We start from the raw sequence: 17,082 nt of genomic DNA, 5'->3' as shown, positions 1-17,082 counted from the left end.
AAGCTATAAATAAAAGATTTTTTAAATCTGAGTAAACAACATTAAAATTTTCTGCATAGCAAAAGAAAAATGCCAGCCCTGGTGTAAGTTCACAGCACTCTGACAAAGGGCACCTATAAATCAATGAGTAAAAGGTGCAGCAACATAATATAAAAATGGGCAAAGGACATGAACGGACAAGTCACAGGGAAAAAAAACGGTTTTCAAAAGTATGAAAAATCCTCAATTTTATTTCAAAATACAAACTGGAAACTACAAGAGGATATCCGTTTCCATGATCAGTTTAACGAAGATAAAGTTTTTGTTTCATCCATTGTGCTATCACGAGTGTTAAGGAAGGAAGCAACCTTACAAATTTCTTAAGGCTCTCGGCTAGAGAGGTAAATCCCTATGACCTCTCTGAGCAGGGACCAGGCAGCAACAATTAAGATTTCAGGTTCACATGCCCACCAGCCCAGCACTTGTCCACACGTCACTTGCTCTGGATTGTCTGTAGCTCTTTGCTCTTTGGCATCATTAAAAGAAAGTGGGGGGGCTACCTCCCCAGCACCCCTTCCCAGGGTGGTTCTGAGTCCCTCCAGGGAGAAGCCCTTGCAGATGAGGGACACGCTGGAAAGTGGGAGACTGGAGGTCCAGGCAAGCTCCTAAGGACCACCCACATGGCGCTGCACACAGAGATCCTTGGTGAGAGCTGCAGAGATTGCTGAGAACCGGAAGAATCTCGCTAAGCTCAGAAGGACCACCCACTCAATGGCTTCCGGCTGCCAGATGCCATTTGCATCCTCCCTGACCTTCACCACCCCGCATGTGTTAAAGATGTGTGTGCCCTCAGTCCCCTGAAAACCTTTAACCAGAACTTTTACAAAGACTGGCTTCTGTTTCCCTGACTGATCCCTGTTACACATTTATCTTTGGGGAATTTATCCTACAGGTAGGCTCATCATATGTGAAACCATGTATATACCCCCAAAATTCATTGTTTCTAATAGCAAAAGATTGTAAACAACCTAAAAGTATATTGGTGGTAGATGATTTAAAATACCATGACACAGCCATATGCCATTTCCCACCAAAATCACCGTGCTTCATGTCTTCATACAGACTGATTGCCAAGATGAAAAATAATTAGTTTATATTGTATGCTCCCACTTGTATAATAAAAAAAATACAGGAATATCACCAGGCATATATATAAGGAACCAGTGACCGTGAGTACCTCTGAGGAAAACTTAGGGAAGCAGGAGTGGGAGGTAGAGCCACGTTACTCCATCTACCCTTTCTACTCCTGAATGATCTAACATGTACATACAGTTCAAACACAAAACTACTAATCAGTAGTTGTTAGTAAGATTACATAATCATTACAAAATGGCAGCAAGACATCAACAGGACACCATGCTTTCTTCCCTTTCCCTTTCTTTCTGTTCTTTATTTCTTCCTGAAATGTAAAATAGAGATAGGGAACTTTCCTTCTTGTTAGGGTACTTTGGAATAAGGTCTATTTGCCTTTTTGGAGATGAGCTTCCTACATGCATTTACAGTATCTAACACTTTTCCCTCAAACCCCAAAGATGAAGTAGAAGCTGGATGGAGATTTATGTGCATCCTTGTCTTATTCTAATAAAGGATTACTTAAACTGCAAATCCATGCATTTAATCTTACTGAGCTGAAGTGCCTACAGTCTTTTGGTTGATAAATTCTAGAGATTGATGTGACTGTTCCATATCTTCTAATTGAAAAAGAATAAACAAAAAGGGGACAACTTGACAACTCAGGAAGAAAATCCACATTCTTTCAGTTTCTCACTATTCCTGTTCTTGTCTAGAAAGGAGGTGTCTGAATGGATGCCCTCCATTGAATGGTGACTGTTGCAATCCCAACAACACTGTTGACACTGGAGTTCAACATCATGAGCCCAAACACTTCCAGCTTTAAGTCACTATTCACACCCCAGACCTGTGACAAACATCTCACATGATTCATCAGACAAACGTAGCTGATATTTTAACTCGTCCCTGAAACCTTTTCTATTCCAGCAAAAAGTTCTTCCTTCCTTCTTTAGACCCCTGTCATACTGCATATAATTTAAGTAATTATTTTAGTGTCACCTAAGTTTAAAAACTGGCCATTCACCAATATATTCAAATATATTTAGGTGCCTGTTTTTTTAAGTATTATTACTGCTATTATTAATTTCTAGCAGTACTAATGAGAAATTTCCTGGCTCTTTCTGATATTTCCACATAATGACCAATGGTTATGTTTTATTCTGCTTTCTATGTAGTACCTCCCGTCTTCCCAGCTACATGAGTCAGTAATCCTTTTCTCGCTTAGGCAGTTTTGAGCTGGGTCTCTGCCTTCCAAAGGCAAGAATCCCAAGAGCTCTCATCCTGTCTTACTGTGGCGTCGGCAGCTTATATGTGCTGTGCACGCCTCTCCTCGAGCCACTCTGCTAACTCAGCTCCTAATCAAACAGTCCTCCCTACAACTCATGTCAGTGCTCCTCCCCTCACTCCCACTCTGTTTTAGGCCCTCGAGTTTGGCCTCAGGGGCCTTCCCTGCTTATCCAAGTGACATTGCAAGGGACAGAAGTCACTTCCAAGAAGCTTCAGGAAAAAGACGTATCACAGGGCATTTGTTATGGGTTGAATTATGTCCCCTCAAAGGATAGCCCAAGTCCTAACCTCAACCCTTGTAAATGAGACTTGATTTGGAAACAGGGTCTTTGCAGATATGATCAAGTTAAGATGATGTCATTAGGGTGGGCCCTAATCCAGTATGACTCCCTCCAACACACACACACACACACATACACACACACCCTTGACATTCTCTGCTTTTGGAAGTACTGTTGGACAACAAACACCAACCACACAACAGATACTAGTGCATTCTATTGCACAGAATGTTTTCAACTAGTCTCAACTCCCTATTATGACAACATACCAGACTTCATTCATAGAGCTTTATCAATGAGCTATTGGAATTACATGGGGTTAAATTCCTTGTAAATCTCATTATGCAAAAAGGTACACAATGGCTATTCCTCGGTCATCATACCTTGATTTTACAAATTTCAGCAATTTGTGAGTTGCCATTTCTTGTTCCTGGTTTGTGGTTCACGATGAGGCTAAACATGATCTGAAGACTCACTGATGACTCTGCCTTCTTGCTGTCAACTAACTGTTCATGCCCATTTCCTGTAACTCAAAATGAATGGGACTGACATTGTGGGCTGGAGGCCCAGGCTTGCTCTGATCAATGATTACATATAACCCTTGCCTTACTAGAGGCAGCTGAGTGGTTTTAAGAGAATCCATGACCACTATTGACAAATTAGCTTAAAGCATGTTCTTCCCACACTGATTCAAGAGCATCACCTTTGAATACAAAGGACAGCTCAGTGATTGATGGGCATCCTCTGATGTCAGCTCTACTTCTCTACCTGATGAAGGACAAACTCCAATATATTGACCACATTATACCAATTCTGTGAAAACTTTGGAAGTTTTCCTTCTCTTATTATTGATTAAATCAGTTGAGAAAGACTATAGGCTATGCCACAATAATAAACAATCCCCAAATCTCAACAGCTGTAAACATTATTTCTCACCCTTGCTCATGACTACTGTCGACTGGCTGGGACTCTGCCCCGTGTCATTTGCATTCAGAGACACAGGTTGACAGATACTCTACCATCTGGAACATCACAGATGCTGTGGCAGAGGGAAGGGGGCGGATGGCAAACTGTGCATTAGCTCTTAAGGGAGTCTGCCTAGACAAAACACCTGTAGCTTCTGGTCACATTTCATTGGCCAAGTGAGCCACATGACAAAGCCTATCTTCAAGGGGTCATGGAAACACAATCCTCACAGCTGAAGAGTCCTCATGATAACTGCAATCCACCTCTCTGGTCACTAAACAGCTCAGTTTTCTTCCCTTCAACAAAATTCACTTATTCCCTCCCCAAGAGAGACAACTCCGAAGTCCCATCCCATGGATCAAGTATCTCTGGGTGATGCATGGCAGTCTCTTCCTCAGGAGTTGTATTAGTCAGCTCGAGCTGGCATAACAAAATACCACAGACTGTGGGGCTTAAACAACCAAAGTTTGTTTTGCACAGTTCTGGAGGCTAGAAGGCCAAGGTATAGCAGGACTGGTTTCTCCTGAGGCCTTATCCCATTGGATTGGGGCCCCACCCTTATGACCTCACTTATCCTTAATCACCTCTTTAAAGGCCCTATCTCTAAGTATAGTCTCATGGGGGGCTAAGGTTTCAACATTTGATTTCAGGGGACACAATTCAGTCCATAACAGGAGATGATACACAGTGAGTAAACTGTGCTTGGATGTGGCTCTTCTTGTTCTGGAGACTTATGAAATAAAAAGATAAATTATCCATCTCTCACGCCCAATCTACAAAGAAACAGGGAGCAGACAATTCTGTTGTCTGTTTGGAAAGAGACACAGAGACACTGGGCTTCAGCAATTCTGAAATCCCCCAAACAAATACCTTGGGGCTTATCATGGGCATGAGGAATATTAGTCCCTAAATACGCTCTCTGCCAGAAGCCTCATTATCCATAATCCTCCGTGGCCTCTGGTTTCCTTTTACAGTATGCTTTTACGCTCTTTGAAAACTTCTGAAGCAGGCATTAGGGAATATGCTTAGCTTGAGGGCTGAGCCTGCTCAGCCCACTTCCTGCAAATATTTGGGGCCTGGGGATCATTTTCAGTCATTAGCAGTTACAGTCTCCTGTAGTTCAACCTGGTGATTCTTTTAAAAGCATACCTTTTGCAATTACATCAGCCTCTTATCTATTTGATTCCAGAAAACTTAATCTGCCAATAGTCATGCTCATAGTTACCTGAAAAACATACCTTATTTGGATCTTTAGTCTAGTAAAGAGGTTTTAATAACGCAGAGGCTTTAATAATGTAGTGATAGCCAAGGAAATATAATCAGCTGAATGGTTTTTAACAGGAGGCAAAGAGATCATGCACTTTGCTGCAAGACTCAGATTTAACATTTTTCTATTAGCAAAGGCTCTCTCAATTTTATCTTCTGCTGTTTGGAGTCAGTCTTTCCAACATTGCAAAACCTCAAATTTCCCCTTCACTCCTGATTAAAATCCAGCTGATTCTTTTATGACCTTGTCTCCTGTAATACATTGTTAAATGCAGCCAAAAGAAAACAACAAACATCGCTAATATTGTTTTCTTGCCTCTTTCTCTAGAACTACAAATTCATTAGGGATACAGTCTGCCTTCCAAGTTAGCTGGACAAAGTTTCACCAAATTTTTTTGCCACTGAATATCATGGACTGTCATCTTTCCAGGCTTTATAACAGTTTCTTCACTGTCTATAACTTATTGTTCAAGCCAATGACAAATTATAATTTTCTTGCTATGTTAGCACCACACTCCTGGTAGCAATTTCTGTATCAGTCAGAATAAGCTAAATTATGCGACAGTAAGAAACCACTCCACAGTTTCCATGGCTAGGAGAAATAATTCTTTCTCATGTTACATGTCCATTCAGCTGGTGAGGCTCTGCTCCTTATCATCATCATGAAGGGACACAGTCTGACCCACAACTCCACCTTCTGGAACTATTATGGCAGGAAGAGATAAATGTAGCAATTGGTGCACAAGTTCTTACAGACTTCTGCCCACGTTTTATTAAACAAGTCAAGTCACGTGGCCATGACTAAATTCAATTCAATCCTACCATGTACCAAAGCAGAGTACCAAAATAACAGTAAAATGTCCTTATGATTATCACATTCTTTTTTTTTTAGATTGAGATATGTAAGAATAAGGTCCAAGAAACTTGACAAAAGACTATGCCCAAAAAGACCTCAGGAACATGTCATGGAACGAGTGTTTTGCACTCGGGGAAAGGCTTTTGCTTCTAAAAATACAGTTCAGTTAGTGAACTTATCCCGCGTTTTGTCTAAGTTTTTATTTCTCAGGTGAATTAACTCTAGGCTTGGCTATTTTAGAGGATACGAGCCATGAAGTCCCAAGAATCACCTGAGACTAACTAGAGCAGGGTGACGGCACATCACAGAGACAACTCTAGCATGCCACCCTCATATTCTGCATGCCCATCACGTACGGCGACCTGGGATTTTGTATAGATAATTCTCCTATCACAGCTTCTTCTGCTCTCTACTTCTGACCATTGAGCAGGCAAAGGTATGGGGTTGGTCTTCTTCTCTTCTCCACACTTGGTTTGCCCTTCAGGCATTCCTTTCCCATAAAGACCGCCTTGTCATTCATACTAATGCTATTTTACTCAGCCAACAGTAGAAGAAAGCTACACCTAGATTTCATGACCTCCAAACTCCCAGGGACAATCTCACTGATCCCAACCTATATTCCATATCTCTCACCCGACTATTACTGGAGACTTCTTTGCTTTTGACCATAGTGTAACTTCCATGTCCTGATTTTCTCTTCGGGGCTATAAGAAGGCTGTAGACCATTTATGTCTAGTTACCATTGTGTTTGTGACTTTAGAAATGCAAGACTGATTTATCTCCTGATACTAAACTGCATTATGAACAATTTAATGTTTGACAGACTCTCAAGAATGACTTTCCTCTCTTCTTGTTCTCTTGCCTTATTTACTCCGAGAAGAACACTGAGAGCTTACTCAGGAAGGATAATGCTCCGTGGCTATGTCTCCTCTGGGAGTTGCAAACAAGACTCCATCAGCCTGCCAAGTATATGCACAGTATTCCAATGCGAAACAGAAGCTTCGCTGATCAGTGAACAGAACAAACCACAGCTGCTAGCTTAGTTCTGGCTCGAATCAGAAGGTGTGACTTATGCCATCTCCAAAGGCTAGTTAAGGCTCTGATTCATGCATGAACTCCCCAGTCCATATGGGATAAGCAACTCAGCTTGAGCTAAAACTTTCTATCAGAATTTAATAGAGTTCGGGAAAACAGCGCTCTCATACCAATCCATTGCCAGTTTTACTGAATGATGATTAATTGAATAGCACCATTTAAAGCCATGCACTTTTAATCTCTGAAGAAGCAATCTGACTTGCTCATAGGTAAAATTTGTGGAGAGCTGCTAACAGTTATCTTCCCAACCAAACCACCATCTCCATCTCTTTAAATGAAGGCATGAGGGGTGCCTGAGTGGCTCAGTCAGTTAAGCGACCGACTCTTGATTTCAGCTCAGGTCATGATATCGGGGTTGTGAGATCGAGCCCCACGTCAGACTCCAAGCTGGGCATGGAGCCTGCTTAAGATTCTCTTTCTCCCTCAGCCTTTCCCCCCTCCCTCTCTAAAAAAAATTAAAAATAAAAAAGTAAATGAGCATGGAGCCTGCTTAAGATTCTCTCTCTCCCTTAGCCTTTCCCCCCTCCTTCTCTAAAAAAAATTAAAAATAAAAAAGTAAATGAGCATGGAGCCTGCTTAAGATTCTCTCTCTCCCTCAGCCTTTCCCCCCCCTTCTCTAAAAAAAATTAAAAATAAAAAAGTAAATGAAGGCATGAACCTCTAGAAGTCTCCCTCCTGGCATTGATATGTACTCAGGAATAACTCATTAAGCCTATGCTTCTCAAACTTCCCCACTAAGGTACCCCTAATAAAAGACAATAAAGGTGTTTTGAAGGGAATGCAAGAGGCATTTCTGAAGAGGCGTGAAATTCCTTTGAGGTTGTTTCTGTTTTATCTTTTAAATGTAAATAAATTTTCGGTCTACTCCATAAATATGATGATTATTTTAATATGATAGTAAATACTGACTGAAGTACTTGGGTCAGTCAGGGTCTGGTCAGGACACAGAAACCATGCCCTACTATTTTAACAGAGAATTTAACAAAGAAGTTGACAACCAAGCATCGGTGACCTAAAAACGCAGACAGGGGACACTGAGGTTCCCAGAGGCGTGATGCAGAAAGCAGCGTAACACTCTAGGGTTGGGGAATAAAGAGATGAGGCTGGGATTATGAAGCTCTAGGAGGGGAGAGGAGCCCCATCGGGGACCCGGGTCTCTGAGGAGAGGACACGAACAGCCAGTGCTGTTTCTTTTTTTTTTTAAAGATTTTATTTATTTATTTTAGAGAGAGAGAGCTTGAGAGCAGGAGGAGGAGCAGAGGGAGAGGAACAAGTAGACTCCATGCTGAGCACAGAGCCCGACGCAGGGCTCAATCCCACGACCCTGAGATCATGACCCCAGCTGAAATCAAGAGTCTGAGCCACCCAGGTGCCCCAGCACTGTGCTTCTAAGGACAGCCATGACACCGGGCATGCGGAAAGACTGCAAACGGCAAGCAGCCATTGCTACTACATACGTGATGCTGCGAGGTAAGGAACTGAACTGTCCCTGGGCCGTCAGACACCCAGGGATGGAAGGCCAGTCACAGGAAACAGGAAAACCTAGGTCGCTTCTCCAGCCTCGCAGCCACCCTCCAGCCCCCCTCCTGACAGAGCCTAAAAAGGAGCAGCTAAGAAAGCTGAAATGTGCGGTCTCAGCCCCAACACCCCACACTGAACACGGAAGGGGAGCGGAAGCTGAGAGACACAACACTTAATGTTTCTCCAATAAAAGTCCTACTTGCATTGATACTCCAAGGAGACGCACCATACTGATTGGCCCAGTGGCTTTCTAGAGCTCTGCCAAACATCTTAGAGCCCTGACAATGTGCGCGGATTGCTTATCACCAGCCCACTGTGAATTAACTTAGCAGGCACTCAACCCGGCTCAGGGACACTGGCATGCCCATTCCAGTTCAGCCACTTCTTTATGACTTGACACACATCACTTTCCTGGTGACCTCTCACCTAACATGAGGGAGTTGATTCATTTTCTTAAAGTCCATTCCAATTTTATAATCACTGGAGATTATTATGGGAAAGCTCGCCTTGTATAAGCCTGGTTTCTGTAGAGAGAGGAATCCAAAAACAGTGAGACTCCTAAAACTCTACCAGGCGTCTGAAAGTAACTTAAGGGTACTGGGAGGAGGAGAGCCTTGAAGAAAGGGGATGAGAGAGAAAGAAACACCACAGGAATGGCAGAGCGCTGGAGAAACCCAGAAGGGGCGTTAGGGTGAGAATAGACAGGCAGAATGGGAGAGAGCGCCTAGGATTTCTGCGATTCTGATTACTTTAATTGTTCTAGGTGGCTCGTCCCATGATTTCTGATGGTTGTGAAATGCAAGCTTTGTGTGTGCGATAATCAAGTCCGCTCGGGGGGACGCCGGCCTCTCCTCTGTAGTGAGGAATTAGCGTCCAAGGTTGAGCACTTCATCGTCTCTTCCCTCCAGGACGGTGAGAATGGGAGGTGGGACACTTGTACACATTGCCATCTGCCACAAACCAATTCTCGACATCAGACTCCCTTCGCGTAGATAAAATACTTTGTGCTTCTTGGCCAAATGGTGTTGTTTCAGCGCAACGTGTAACTCACTGCCTCGTGGGGGAAAGAGCTGCTTCTAACTGGATCACAGAAAAGACAGGTGAGTACCAAAGGGTAGACGGTGTTTGTGGCGAGACTCTGCGTGCGCCATGCTGACGCCAAGAAACCTGCAATTCCCCCTATAACTCTCCCGTGAATTTGGTTACAAATCACTCAGTAATTAAATATCCTCTTCAAGATATCATGGCTGATTTAATGAGGGCCAAACCCATCATAACAGATTGTGAATCTGAGCTGGTGGGGCTTTTTTTTTCCTTTGTTTCATTTTCAAAGATTTTTATTATGGTAAGATATTTGGTAATATTCTTTATTAGGCTGATAAGTTTTGAATTGCTTTTCATTTTATTATCACATTAGTTCCTTCTTAATGGTTTTACTAGAACTCAGAAGTCTCCCGAGTTTTAATAACCTCTCTTTTTTCAGTACTTATAGTCGTGGAATTAATTGTATAAAATCACGATCCTTCACTGAATGTGTCACTGGGCCCAAAGAAGAAAACTCAGTAGGAAGAATTAGACCTTGAAGAGTGAATGATGATTCATCTTGCTACAGATTTTTCACTCAGGGACTTTCATTTGCAAACAGTAACACAATTTCCTTCCTTTCCACCTCTAAGAATACCCTTCAGACTGAGGAATGCTGTGGATTTCTCTGAACTGAGGTTTATTAAAGTGAAACTTTTTAGAGATCAGTTGACTTTTTTAAAGGATATGAAAGGACATCTTTTATTCACCTAAGAATACTCTCTTTATAGCTTGCTCTGTTTAAAGGAGAGAAGACAATAAGGTGAACTATAAGAAAGTATCAGATTAGCAAGTTTTCTTTGGGCCTTATTTTCATGTTCATCTTCCTTGATCCATGTCATAGCAATTCTTTTAAAAATAAATGGCTATTGGGGCGCCTGGGTGGCTCAGTCGTTAAGCGTCTGCCTTCGGCTCAGGTCATGATCCCAGGGTCCTGGGATCGAGCCCCGCATCGGGCTCCCTGCTCCGCGGGAAGCCTGCTTCTCCCTCTCCCACTCCCCCTGCTTGTGTTCCCTCTCTCGCTGTGTCTCTCTCTGTCAAATAAATAGATAAAATCTTAAAAAATAAATAAATAAATAAAAATAAAAAAATAAAAATAAATGGCTATTAATTAAAGTCCTGAGGTCAAATCACCTTTGTTAAATTATAATTAATTAACATAAGTTAATATTAAAACAACAAAATGCCAGATATAACAAGCTCAGAAAAGAACAGAAATTTTAAATAATCTTTTGTCTTAGATTTTAGCAAATAATGAGACACTCAAGAGGAAATCAATGGCCAGGTTTTCAAAAAGGAATGAATAATTAAATGCCCCAGTAATAAGAATAATAGTTAGGCAAATTAAAATCAGTTTACAAATTCATTATTAAAAAAGATTCACTGTCAAATGAACACTTATTCTGGATGACCAGAAAATCCCAGTCTTACCAATATACAGCTGACCATGTACATTTTACAACCGAAGTCTCTCCACAGCAGCAAATTAGAACATTATCCTCATGTCAAAATTTCTCTTCGAAATCTAACATATAATAGATACGCAATAAATGTCTACTGAATAAATGGGCTTGTTCAGTTAATGGTTTTAATCAGTTAAAAGATACCTGAGTCGGGATGCCTGTGGCCAGTTGAGGGTCCGCCTTCAGCTCAGGTCATGATCCCAGGGTCCTGGGATCAGGTCCCACATCGGGCTCCTTGCTCAGCAGGGAGCCTGTTTTTCCCTCTGCCTGCCACTCCCCCTGCTCATGCTTGCTCTCTCCCTCTTTCTCTCTCTCTAACAAATAAATCTTAAGAAAAAAAAGATACCTGAGTCCATCAAACATGATTCCTTAGTCTAACTAAGCTATAAATCTTGAAACTAGTCAATTATTGATGGATCGGATTTTTAACAATTCATTTGGGAAGGTGAGTTACTTCTAAAGATATTTAAATAAGCAAACTATTAAGGTGATAACCAAGCTGTGATGCCAACTATTACTATACTGGTCCTTGATGTAAGTAAAACTAAATATGGATTTTATTTTCTTCAAAAGCATTAGATAACCAGATGGCTTCACTAGTGAATTCTACTGAATATTTGAAGAAGACATAACATCAATCTTTCCACAAACTCTACCAAAAAATAGAAGAGGAAGCAACATTTTCAGAACTCATTCTATGAGTCCAGTGTTAGCCTGATACAAAAACCAGACAAAGACATCACAAGAGAAGAAAATTATAGACCAATATCCCTTATGGCTATAGGCACAAAAGTCCTCAACAAAATGCTAGCTAACTGAATCCAGCAGCATATAAAAAAATTATCCACCATAACCAAAATGGGATTTATCCCAGGGATGCAAGTTTGATTCAATATATGAAAAATGGGGCGCCTGGGTGGCTCAGTCGTTAAGCGTCTGCCTTCGGCTCAGGTCATGATCCCAGGGTCCTAGGATCGAGCCCCACGTCAGTCTCCCTGCTCCATGGGAAGCCTGCTTCTCCCTCTCACACGTCCCCTGCTTGTGTTCCCTCTCTCATTGTGTCTCTCTCTGTCAAATAAATAAAATCTTTTAAAAAAAAATTTTTTTTAAAAGAAAATCAATCAGTGTAATACATCATACTGACAGAATTAAAAATAGAGACCACATCATCATCTCAAAAGAAGAAAAAGCATTTGGCAAAATCTAATACCTTTCATCACAGCAACACTCAATAAACTAAGCATAGAAGATTTTCTTTTTTTTTTTTTTTTAAGATTTTATTTATTTATTTGAGACAGAGAGAATGAGACAGAGAGCACGAGAGGGGGGAGGGTCAGAGGGAGAAGCAGACTCCCCGCCGAGCAGGGAGTCTGATGCGGGACTCGATCCCGGGACTCCAGGATCATGACCTGAGCCGAAGGCAGTCGCTTAACCAACTGAGCCACTCAGGCGCCCGTTTTTGTTTTTTTTTTTAAGATTTTATTTATTTGAGAGAAAGAGAGAGAGAGAGAGAGCACAAGCAGGGGGAGTGGGAGAGGGAGAAGCAGGCTCCCCACTCAGGAAGGAGCCCGACCTGGGACTTGATCCCAGAACCCTGGGATCATGACCTGAGCCGAAGGCAGCCACTTAACTGACTGAGCCACCCAGGTGCCCCAGCATAGAAGATTTTCTCATCCTGATAAAGGGTATCTACAAAAAAACCCACAGATAACATTATACTTAATGCTGAAAGACTGAAAACTTCCCCCTAAAATCAGAAACAAGACAAGTATGTCTACTCTTACCACTTCTATTCAACATTCTACCAGAGGTTTTAGCTAGGGCAATTAGAGAAGAAAAAGAAATAAAAGCATCCAGATTGGATTATATGATCTTGTGCAAAGAAAATCCTAGGGGCGCCTGGGTGGCTCAGTCATTAAGCATCTGCCTTCGGCTCAGGTCATGATCCCAGGGTCCTGGGATCGAGCCCCGCATCGGGCTCCCTGCTCTGCGAGAAGCCTGCTTCTCCATCTCCCACTCTCCCTTGCTTGTGTTCCCTCTCTCACTGTGTCTCTCTCTGTCAAATAAATAAACAAAATCTTTAAAAGAAAGAAAGAAAAAAATCCTAAAGGAGGGCGCCAGGATGGCTCAGTTGGTTAAGCATCTGCCTTCGGCTCAGGTCATGATCTCAGGTCCTGGTATCAAGTCCCGCGTGGGGTTCCTTGCTCAGAGGGGAGCTTGCTTCTCCCTCTCCCTCTGCCCCTCCCCCCGCTCATGCTCTCCCTCTCTCTCTCAAGTAAATAAATAAAAAATTTTTAAAAAGAAAAGAAAAGGGGTCACCTGGGTAGCTCAGTTGTTAAGCATCTGCCTTCAGCTCAGGTCATGATGCCAGAGTCCCGGGATTGAGTCCCTCATCAGGCTCCCTGCTCAGCTGGGAGTCTGCTTCTCCCTCTGACCCTCACCCCACTTGTGCTCTCTCTCGCAAATAAATAAAATCTTAAAAGAAAAGAAAATCCTAAGGGAGTCACAAATGCACTATTAGAGTTAATAGACAAGCTCAGAAAGGTTGCAGGGCACAAGGTCAATATACAAGAACCAAGTGCATTTCTATACACCAGCAATGAATAATCTGAAAAGGAAATTAAGAAAATTCCATTTACGGGGCGCCTGGGTGGCTCAGTCATTAAGCGTCTGCCTTTGGCTCAGGTCATGATCCCAGGGTCCTGGGATCGAGCCCCACATCGGGCTCCCTGCTCCACAGGAAGCCTGCTTCTCCCTCTCCCATTCCCCCTGCTTGTGTTCCCTCTCTCGCTGTGTCTCTCTCTGTCAAATAAATAAATAAAGTCTTTAAAAAAAAAAAAAGAAAAAATTACATTTACAAGCATAAAAAATAAAATACTCAAGAATATGCTTAACAAAAAAAGAGCAAGATTTGAATGCAGGAAACTACACAACATTGTTGAAAGAAATTGAAGATCTAACTAAATGGAATAACATCCCATTTTCATGATGGAGAATGTAGTATTGTTAAGATGACAATATTCCACAAACTGGTCTTCAGATTCAGTGCAAAGCCTATCAAAATCCCAGTTGACATTTTTTTCTAACAGAAACTGACATGCTGATCCTAAAATTCATTTGGAAATTCAAGGAACCCTGATTAGCCAAAACAGTCTTGAAAAAGAAGGAAGTTGGAAGACTCGCACTTCTTGATTTCAGAACTTACTAAAAAGCTACAGCAGTCAAGACTGTGGTACTGGCATAAGAACAGACTTATAGATCAATAAATAAAATAAAATAGAGAGCCCTGAAATGAAACCATACCTTTCTGGTCAACTGAGTTTTGACAAGGGTGCCATGACAATTCAGTGGGGAAAGAATAGTCAACAAATGGTGCTGGGACAACTGGATATCCACATGCAAAAGAATGAAGTTGCAACTCTATGTCATATAATATACAAAACTTAATTCTAAATGGATCAAAGACCCAAATGTAAGAGCTAAATCTATTACTCTTAGAAGAAAACACAGGAGGGGCGCCTGGGTGGCTCAGTCGTTGAGCGTCTGCCTTCGGCTCAGGTCATGATCCCAGAGTCCTGGGATCGAGCCCCGCATCAGGTTCCCTGCTCCGCGGGAAGCCTGCTTCTCCCTCTCCCACTCCCCCTGCTTGTGCTCCCTCTCTCACTGTCTCTCTCTCTGTCAAATAAATAAAATCTTAAAAAAAAAAAAAGAAGAAGAAGAAGAAAACATAGGAGTAAATATGCACAACCATGAATGAGGCAATGGTTTCTTAGATGTGACACCAAAAGCACAAGCAATGAAAAGATAAATTGGACCTCATCAAAGCTAAAAGCGTGCTTCACTTTTGTGCTTTTGACACTATCAAGAAAGTGAAAAGACAACCCACAGAATGGGAGAAAATACTTACAAATCATATATCTGATAAAAGCCTATTTTCCAGAATACTTAAAGAACTCTTACAATTCAACAAGAAAAGGATATATAACCCAATGTATTAAATGGGCAAAGCAGTTGGATATAGATGTCTCCAAAGAATACATCTAAGTGTCCATTAAGTACATGAAAAGATATTCAACATCATTCATCATCAGAGAAATGCAAATCAATGCCACAATGTGATATCACTCCACACACACACTGGGATGGCTAAAACAAAAAAGATGGATAATAACAAATGTTGGTGAGGACATAGAGAAATTGGAATGCTCACACACTGGTGAGAATGTAAAATTGTGCAGCCATTTTGGAATACAGTTTGGCAGTTCCTCAAAAAGTTAAACACAGAATTACCATATGACCCAGCAAGAGAACTGACAACACATGTTCTCACAAACACGTGTACATGAATGTCCACAGCAGCACTATTTATAATAGCCCAAAATGGAAACAACCCAAATGTCCATCAACTAATGAATGGATAACAAAATTGGACATATCCATACATTGGAACATTATTCAGCCACTAAAAGCAATGAAGTGCTGTTACATCCTACAACATGGATGAAAACATGACGCTAAGTGAAAGAAGCCAGGCACAAAAGGCCAGATTCTATGATTCCAGTTAGATGAAATATTCAGAATTGAAAAATGCCTGGAGACAGAGAATAGATTAGTGGTTTCCAGGGACTGAGGAAGTGGGGGATAGAGGTCACTGCTAGTGGGTTATTTCTGGGATGTAGAAAATCTTCTGACATCAGATAGTGGGGATGATTGCACAACTTTGTGAATATACTAAAAACCACTCAATTGTACACTTAAATTTTAAAAAAAAATCAATGTTCCAACAATAAGGTAAAAAAGCAGCAGGGGGCACCTGGGTGGCTCAGATGGTTGAGTGTCTGCCTTCGGCTCAGGTCATAATCTCCCGGTCCTGGGATTGAGCTCCATGTTGGGCTCCCAGCTCAGTGGGGAGCCTACTTCTCCCTCTCCCTGGGCCTCTACCCTTGCTTGTGCTCTTTCTGTCTGTCTCTGTCTCTCTCTCAAATGAATAAAGAAAATCTTAAATAAAAAACATCAGAGAAAATATTAAGATATGTGAAGGGCACCTGGGTTGCTCAGTTGGTTAAGTGGCTGTCTTTGCCTCAGGTCATGATCTCAGGGTCCTGGGACCCAGCCCCACATCGGGCTCCCTGCTCAGCAGGGAATCTGCCTCTCCTTCTCCCTCTACTCCTCCCCCTTGCTTTGGCCCCCCCATAAATAAATAATCTTTTAAAAAAATAAAATATTAAGATACATGAAGATGTGATTATGTCCAAAAAATGACATAAAAAGTTATAGCTCTATACCTGAAACTAATATTGCACTTATGTTAACTAGCTGGAATTTAAATAAAAACTTGGGGGAATAAAAGAAGAAAATGTTAATAAACATGTAAGTAGAAGGATAAAAAAGTTATAACAATTAAGATGAAATACTAAAAATCATATTTTGCTCTGTCACATCTGTTTTCCCTAGAGAAAAAATTTTTATCATTACTTTTCTGTATCATATAGTATCGATGTAAAAATATCACATCATTTGTGTAGAGTAATGGCTAATAAAATGATCAAAAATCACTGTCTTCCTTTTTATTGGGATAATTATAATAAAATTCTCTGCAATGATTTTTTTTCAGAAGGTAAATCACATCCATTCATTGACTATGCCCCACCTTCTCCCTTTCCTGAACATGTTTTACCATTTTACAAAGTATTTGATCAATTAAGTTTAAATAAAGTACCAGCTATGGTTAAGACTAATATATTTCAACTTTTGAGAATTATTCTTCAGTTTTTGCAACTTGCAACTAGTATTCATTGATTCATCAAAAATTTCACATGGTCCTTTTCACAAATACTGTGTATGTATGTTTAATATTGGAAAAACAATTGCAATCAGGCCAAGGAAATAACTGTATCTAATGTTCATTAAAACAAGACTCAATCTTAAAAGATAATTACAAAATATGACTTAATTATCTCATAACCTCAGATGGTATAAATTGACCTACAAATCTAAAGATCAGTCTGCTGTTCTTTATAAAATGGCAATGGAAAACACCAGAGAGGCTCCTGAAGGCTTAAAACACAGGAATATCAAATTTCCATTATGTTCAACATCATTTTAGCACTGACACTGCGGACACATAATAAATTTGAGAGGGTAATGATTATAT

At 41.1% G+C, this 17,082-nt stretch overlaps 1 protein-coding gene across 1 annotated transcript in view; it reads right to left on the bottom strand.

Moving 5' to 3' along the window:
• ATPSCKMT (ATP synthase c subunit lysine N-methyltransferase) overlaps window positions 1-17,082 on the bottom strand; it is a 130,330-nt gene that overhangs the window by 76,183 nt on the left and 37,065 nt on the right. The gene's annotated exons all lie outside the window — the stretch shown is intronic.

Source organism: Mirounga angustirostris, unplaced genomic scaffold (assembly GCF_029215605.1).
Source record: "Mirounga angustirostris isolate CCGP_5_RB_7025 unplaced genomic scaffold, mMirAng1.0.hap1 SCAF_7, whole genome shotgun sequence".
Taxonomy (NCBI): domain Eukaryota; kingdom Metazoa; phylum Chordata; class Mammalia; order Carnivora; family Phocidae; genus Mirounga; species Mirounga angustirostris.
This window is presented reverse-complemented; position numbering and strand designations above follow the sequence as displayed.